Genomic DNA, 9,202 nt, shown 5'->3' on the forward strand with positions numbered 1-9,202 from the left:
TGTCATTTATTGTGTCTCTTTTAATACTTCGTTAAAGTTATATAAATAGCTTAGCCATTTATCAAAATTGGATGAAGAGTATGCACGCTTTTAATTCGTATAAATTAGTATAAAAAATCAAATGATGCGTTGAACAGGTTTGAAACAAGTCATGTACTCCTCATAAAATAAACATTGGATATATTATAATGCACTCTATATTTTACGATTTTAAGCGTTAATTTAACCAAGCACTTAATCAACCACTACATTGACAACTAACCATTACTCACTCTCTGCGGTCGCTGGTAGCTACCTGCTACTCTTGATTTCGCGAACATGGCCTATAAATAGCCTTCAAATGGTGAATTACAATGTATGATCGTTTATTGTACATATATGTACACAACCTTAGTAAGATATTCTCTTACACTATTTACTCGACAAATTTAGGTATCGGAGTAGTATTTCTCGGATCCACCCTCAAAGTCAGTTAACATAATCATGTGCAGGTATTCCGAAGCTCAATACACAAGTATACTCAAACAAGTTCTTCCTAATACAAATATAAAGGCCTCATTCGAAGCAACTGTTTCATACCCGAAACATGAGCTAGTAAAACAAAATGGACAGTAAATTTAGAGAAATCACAATATGGAATTTATCACTTCGTATTTACTGAAATGAATGAATATGTGCATTATTTTGCAAAAAGACGGCAGCAAATTGCAGCATGTGAGACGCGAGGGTGGGTGTTATCAGTTAAGTGGAGCATGAGGCACACGAGGGGATCCAACAACTACTCTCCCAACTCCCAAGTCTTTGTAGACAGACAACTAGACTGCTAATTATATCATCATTTACATATTCTTGCTCGTGTTAGTCGTGTTTTGGTTTATTGTTTTCATTTTTCTCGGTTGTCGTTGTTGTTAAAATATAGGAGCATCTTGAATCGGTTTACTCCTCTTTTGAAAAATCTAAAACTGGGATCTCGTTGCTTGGCCAGTGAGACGGCGTCTAGAGGCGACTCTGTGGTTTAGGTTTGAAGGTTCGGGGATGCAAGTGGTTCCCTTCGGGAGCGTTGTCTCCGAAATTTACGTTATCTGTTATTCTGCATCTATTTAGAAATAATCTATAATAGTACTAAAAGAGAGGCCCTAAATGAAAATTTGACAATTGTCGCTCTCACATTAAATATCTTCCCGCTCATTTTACTTCCCTTAAATAAATAAATTGATTATGTAAAATAAAAGTTTTATTGAAAATAGTTTGCCAAATTGCCTAAATAAAGGTAACTAATATGGAATTAATACATAGAAGATCATAGAAGATCTTATGAGGCACTTTAAAAAAAAAAATATTATACTTATAAACTAAAAGGTGTGTAAACTTACTTTTTTTTGGTACTATATAAAAATATGGTTACTTATGATATATAATTACATGGTTAATAAATTTGAATACTTCGTATATAATCTTTATTAATTATAAATATTACTGTAAGGCTATATTATACTAGAGTTCTTATTATGATACTGCGAATGACCATCTAAAACCGTTACTAATATAAGAGCTTAAACTATACTTAAGCACACTTAATTAGAAAATCTAAAAGTATTATCAAAAATAAAAAATAAAAATAGAAAATCTAAGATTTGACCATACTGGCCATTCGTATTAGGATCAAGTGATAATCCTTATAATTAATATATAATTATTAATGATATCAATTATACTTATCATAAATTGATCCTAAATTTAGGATATATTAGGATCAATTACCAATTAGTTGTACATTGATCCTAAACTTGACCATGTAATTATAATTTTATAATTTTATAATTAAAATTTAAAACAGAGGTCTCTAGAACCTAAAATGACATGTGTCACTTTGTACTTAAATATTTTCCGCTCTTTTCTCTTTGTTTAATTAAACAGAATAATTATGTATACTTTAGTTAACTTAAGACAGCAAAATATTATGACTTAATTGTTACCTAAAAGTAAGCATATTGAATAATTAAATATGTTTAAATGGGGAAACTCATATAATACACTGAAAATATTCTTCCTCAATCCAAAAAATATATTTACGTACAACTGAAATAAAGAAACTATAGGTAAGAATTCAAATATTATGAGTCTGCGTGATAAGGCTCTAATACTCTATTAAACCAAGAAAAAAGTTATAGTTTTATTAGAATAGATTATCACAACTTAATTTTCCAATAACTAAACAATTTGTTAATATAACATACGTATGTGCAAAAATTGGGAGCAATAATCAAAAAGTAAACTCTAAACCATCATCATTATCGTTATTTTAATACTACAATCAATTACTTATATTTTCACTAATAACAATCAATAATGCTCCCTCCGAATCTAAATGTTATTCCCGTTTGTTATTTTACGCGGTTATTAAGGAAAAAGAAACATTATAAGATTAACTGTTATTAATGTAGTTTTATGGGGAATTGTTGCTTTTTGATTCCATTTTCACAAAAAAACAAAATAGTTGAACCAATAGAATTGAAGGAATAAAAATGTCAACTCATTAATCCATCCAAACTTAAACCAACCAATGAAACTACAAGATTTTTTATTGATAAACCAATAGAGTTACAAAGTTAAAATTCCAAGGAAGAGATTAAAAAGGAAATAAAAGAAATGGGAACATTATTTTGGGACACTAAAAAAGGAAACGGGAATAACATTTAGATTCGGAGGGAGTACAAAATTTGTAGAAAAAATTTCATAAGAAAACATATAAGATTAGCCGCATAATTACTAAAATATTTGAATTAAATCATTAATATAATAATTACTTGTATAGAAAATACTAGTTTAAGTTGATAAGTAACCAATCAAGCAATAAAAAAAAGTTACTTTGTAGCATGATGTCACTATAATACTTAATCTTTAAAATGTGTGCATGCTTAAATTTGTGTATCGCATTTATTGCACATAACCAGAGCTGTCAAAACAGGTCATCGGGTCGGGTTTGGGTCGGGTCATCTCGGGTCTCGGGTCATGATCAGGTCGGGTCATGTCGGGTCAATATTCCATTCGGGTTTAGTTCGGGTTCGGTCGGGTCGATTTCAGGTCGGGTCATATCGGGTTTTTTCCTATCCCGAGTCAGGTCGGGTTCGGGTCGGGTCACATTTCGGTCAGGTTTGATTTCGGGTTCGGGTCTTATCGGGTCGGGTTTAAGTCGGTTTGTAGCAGATAATTTCGGATTCGGGTCTTATCGAGTCGGGTTTAAGTCGGTTTGCAACACAGTTATTTTCGGGTTCGGGTCTTAGTTTGGATCGGATAATAATCAGATCAAATAGAATTCAGGTCGGGTCACTCTCAGGGACAGGTCAAACTCGGGTCTGATAATTAACCTATACATTTTAATTATTTTATATTCTAAAAAATTTTGTTTAACTTATTTTAGAGTTAAAATTTTCAATATCTAGCAATAAATAATTAAAATAGATTTATCAATGAAGTTAATATTTGGTCGTGTCATTGATAACTCGGGTAAATCCGGTAGCGGGTTGTCACAGGTCGGGTCAATAGCAGGTTTCATCGAGTTACAATCGGTTTCGGGTTGACATCGGGTCGGGTATCGAATCGGGTTCGGGTCATTGTTCGGTCGGGTCAGTTCGGTTATCGGTCATTTTCGGGTCGGGTGTCGGGTCCGGGTTCGGGTGTTACAACATCGGGTTAAAATCGGTTACCGGTTTTTTGGGGTCGGGTACAGGTCGGGTTTCGGGTTTCCTGTTTTACCGTAATTTCGGGTCATGGTCGGTTACGGGTTCGGTCGGTTCAGGTCGGGTTTTCAGGTCGGGTCAGTTTTTGACAGCTCTACACATAACTATAAAGGGAAAAATAATACAAGTATTGTATTATATGTGTAGTCATGCAAATACCATAATTAAAATTTATAAGTGTATTCCTACAAATGCCATTTTTTTTTTTTTGAAATCAAAAATTTCATGAAGAACGATTTATTATGTCAACGCTATCTTATTATTCTATATAATAACACATAAGAATGTAAATTAACTTAAAATTGCATGAACATCTTAAGAAAAATATGTGACATGCTAATATAATCTTTATCATCTATATATTATACTAAAAGAGAGGAAATCAATGTGGTGATGACAAGTGTCACTCATTGATTTGCCTCTCTTTTAATTTAAAAAATAAATAAAATACATAATCTAAATTTACTTTATCTTATTTAAGGAAAAATATGCTCCATGAAAATATTATTCACTGCTCTTAACGATTCTGTTAATAATAAATATCCTAAAATATTTATGTAAAAGTTTAAATTACCAATATAGTATCATTCCTAAACATTTAAATATTATGTTAAATGTTTTATACCTTATTTACCGAAATAAAAACTAAAAGTGTGGTCATATCTCTGCTATATCTTATTTACCAAATACAAACTAAAAGTGCGGCCATCAAAATGTGTGGCCATATCTTTGCTATTATTTCCTAAAACTAATAATCTGTCTAATTTATGTGTTACTCCATTTGTTGAAAACATGGAATAATTATTACGTAAAAATAAACATATTCCTTTTATTATGACGTGTGAGTAGTGTGAATGTATTAATTATTTTGAAACAAAAAAATGCTGTTTATTTATTTACAAGGACTAACAGATTTATCTAATTCAATTTACATTTTTTGTAATAATTACGTAAAAGTTTAAATTACCAATATAGTATCATTCCAAAATATTTAAATATTATGTTAAATATTTTATACTCCGGACGTTATTTACCAAAATAAAAACTAAAAGTGTGGCCATCAAAATATGTGGCCATATCTTTGCTATTATTTCCTAAAACAAATAGTCTTACTAATTTATGTGTTACTCCATTTATTGAAAAAATGGAATAATTATTACGGAAAAATAAACATACTCCTTTTATTATGACGTGTGAGTAGTGTGACTGTATCAATTATTTTGAAACAAATAACTGTTGTTTATTTATTTACAAGGACTAACATATTTATCTAATTCAATTTACATTTTCCTTAAATCAATATACTCGGTATACTTTTAATTGAATTTGACATATTTCGCTCCGCCCCCCAAATGATTTTTACGTTAACTATAAATAAATGAAGTATTTTTATTTACAAGGGCCAATAGATTTATCTAATTCAATTTTTCCTTAAATAAATATACTCCATATACTTTTAATTGAATTTGACATACTTCGTATTTCTACCTCATTCCCAAATGATCTTTACGTTAACTATATGCACCATGATTAAGTAACATTGGTGAATATGTGATGATGCGGGTGACAATTAGGTAATCTATCTATATCTACATCTATCTATATATTATAATAAAAGAGAGGAAATCAATGTGGTGATGACAAATGTCACTCAATGATTTGCCTCTCTTTTAATTTTAAAAATTAATTAAAATAAGTAATCTAAATTTATTTTATTTTATTTAAGGAAAAATATGCACCATGAAAATATTATTCACTTCTCTTAACGATTATGTTAATAAATATCCTAAAAAATATACGTAAAAGTTTAAATTACCAATATAGTATCATTCCTAAACATTTCAATGTTATGTTAAATATTCTATACCTTATTTACCAAAATAAAAACTAAAAGTGTGGTCATATCTCTGCTATATCTTATTTACCAAATAAAAACTAAAAGTGTGGCCATCAAAATGTGTGGCCATATCTTTGCTATTATTTCTTAAAACTAATAGTCTGACTAATTTATGTGTTACTCCATTTATTGAAAAAATGGAATTATTATGACGTGTGAGTAGTGTGACTGTATCAATTATTCTAAAACAAATAAATAGTGTTTCTTTATTTACAAGGACTAACAGATTTATCTAATTCAATTTACATTTTCCTTAAATCAATATACTCAGTATACTTTTAATTGAATTTGACATATTTCGTATTCCTACTTCCGCCACGAATAAGTTTAGATAAATTCAGGTAAGATAAGTGTAGACAAAATAAGTCGAATAAGACGTACTAAGCCTAAATTGTCCAACAATGCAAGGGGTTGAAAACTGAAAAGTAATGTTAAGATATTATGAGTAAATAAGTTGTGGTTGACTCCTATAATAAAATATTGTAAGTTGTATGTTGTAGTGGGAAAAATGAGGGTATAAATATAAAATTTATATGCCTAAATGGAAAAAGCAAAGTGTAAAGAACTTTTAGGAAATGACTAAAATAGAAAGCGGGAGAGATCTTAAGTTCATGAACGAAGGAGTTGTAGAAATGACGAGTTTAGAGAGTGTTTGTCACATCTATGCTAGCTAGATGGGCAACAGAGAAATATAGGGATAAAATGTTAGTCAATATAATTATAAAGAAGGATTGATTTTAAGGTTCCAAACTCACATACGACACATATTTACTCATACTAAATATTAATTTAATTTGTAATTTAAGAATAATTATTAAATAGCTAATTTAATGTATATATACATATTCTCAAAATCATAAAGGGTTAATGTAGAATTAAAAGGTGGTTTTCATAAATAAATGTTTTTAAAAAAAAGGTGGTGAGTAAGATGAACCTTTGGTCGAAAAGGTGAGCGGACATTTTAATGATATGTCTATGAATATATCAGGTTTAGGGGGTGGGGCAATGATAATTTTGAATTTTCTAACTCCATAAGTTATATACTTTATAATGGTTATATCTAATAAAGGTTTATATTGGAGTATTAATTTAATAATATAATAAGTTTATATTATTATATTTGCAACACAAAATTATAGATAATATATGTGATGTCAAGGAATAAAGGATTGCAATATCACTTATACATAAAATTTTGTGCAAATTTATTTTGATATGTAAATTGTGCATCACAACTTGGTGAAAGGGCATGTTTCGATTTATTAGAATTGGAAACATTCGCCCCATCCTATAAATGAACCCGTGCGATGAAAAATATTTTTATCAATATTGTGATTAATAATAAAATCAATTTTAATTATAAATTTATGTCGTTATATATATTTAAAATCAAAAGTTAGCTAAAAGATAAAGTCGGTTTTAACCAAATAAAGGGATATCATATTGTCAATGGGTAGAGCTTTTGGGAGACGTCTCCCCTACCAACTCCGCCCCAGCCAAGTGGGGGGGAATTGAATGGAGAAAAGTGTTTGGTGATGAGTATAAATTATTCTATATATCTGCCTCGGGTGATGGAGAGATTATAATAGAATTTACATGTAATGGACATGCCCTTCATCTATCCTTCATCTAATTGATTGTGGATATATCAACATTTTTATCACTATTAACCTATATATTATAATTTTTTTCTTTACTCGATCACCCTAATTAGACAAACCAATTGTCAAATACTCTAGAATAAAGTTTTACAAATGAACTTCTTTCTTACCCAAAAAAATACCGTCTCTAGGGATAAATATGAGGCGGGTGTGGATTCACGGGTGGGTAACGGAGTGGGAATAACATTTATTAGGCGGGGAGCGGGATGCGGATTGTACCTATTGTGGTGAATAGGACGAGGATGAAAATTTTAAGCGGGTACAGGGGTGGAGGGACGATCCTCCACACTAGCCCCAACCTGACTCAAAGTTATCGATCTCTAACCGAATAAAGTATATGATGGGGGTAGTGTTAAGTAATTAGGAAATAATGTAGATGGTGGGCGAGTATTACATGGGTATGACTATTGAAGTATAGGGCGGGTGAGAATAATTTTGTGTTTGACACTTGATAAAAGTGAAGAAAATAAATCTATCTATGTTCTCTTTTCTAAAATAATGAAAAAAATAAATAAGACACAAACTGATCTATCTCGCTCCATTTCAATGGTAATTGCCTGTAATAATAGTTTAGATGTCATGCATATTTGATATTCATATTATGAAAGTCGTGCATCGCACGGGTACTAAAGTATTATTATTAATTTATCCAAGAAAAAGAAAAAGATAAAATAGATGATTGACTAATAAATATATGGTGTTGGTGGGTGGGTATAAGAATAACATGTACCCACCTATGTCATAGAACGGGTTTGGATTTATTGGATTTGGAACACTTACCTCATCCTAAAAATATATAGTCGCATTTAAATATATTTTTATCAATAATATGGTTATTGGTGTTAATAATAAATTCAATTTTAATAATAAATGTATGTCAAATTACTCAAAATTTAGCTAAAAGGTGAGGTCAATTTTTACCAAATATAGGAAAGATTGTATGTGGGTCGGGATTTTGGGAGCCCCCATCTATTGATAGATTTTAGATATATTGGATATGCCCTCCACTTGTCATTCATCTAATTGATTGTGGATATGTCAACATTTTTATCACTATTAACCTACGTATTATAAAGTTTTTTTGTTTACTCGATTACCCTAATATATATAGTTGAATAAAGTAAATGGTGGGGGTAAGTGTTAAATTATCGGATAATGATGTAGATGATGCGTGGGAGAATATTAAGTGGGTATGACTATTGAAGTAAAGAACGTATGAGAATTATTTTATGTTTGAAACAGGTAATGGGAGGGGAAGAATTGAAAGTAAATTTATTTACGTACCCGTATATTTTTTTCAAATTTTTAAATAAATAACACACGAAATGGGGCAGTAACATATCTATATATTATTATTTTAATAACAAAATTATCGATAAGATCTATGTTAATAATAGTTGTCTATAACTGTAGTTTAGATATGCAAATTTAATATTCATATCATAACTTGTGCATCGCACGGGTACTATACTAGTTTCCTACTAAAACCTTTCTTATATTAAACGAAGAATTTTTGGTTATATAATCATTTAAATAAATAATTTATATTGATATATAAAAAAGACGTACCTCTATAATTATAAATTGTTATGTTGCAATATAGTCAAACAGAAGTATGTTTTCAGTGTAATGTAATTGAGGTGCATATTAAACTACTAATACAAGCTACACTAGCTCTTACAAACCAAGTTAAACCAAATCAACATAAGCTTGTAATCTGCACCCTCGCCGAACATTGGTTGTTGGAGCCCTTTTTTTTTTCTACAATAGCTAATCACATTATATATTAAGCAGTAAACAAATTACAAGCTTATGTTGCTTTTAACAAATTTATATAATATTTGTTTTTGATATATTCATCAAATATATGTTTGTAAAAAAAAAAATCTTCCTCCACTTCATAA

This window comes from Spinacia oleracea, chromosome 3, assembly GCF_020520425.1.
Source record: "Spinacia oleracea cultivar Varoflay chromosome 3, BTI_SOV_V1, whole genome shotgun sequence".
NCBI lineage: Eukaryota > Viridiplantae > Streptophyta > Magnoliopsida > Caryophyllales > Amaranthaceae > Spinacia > Spinacia oleracea.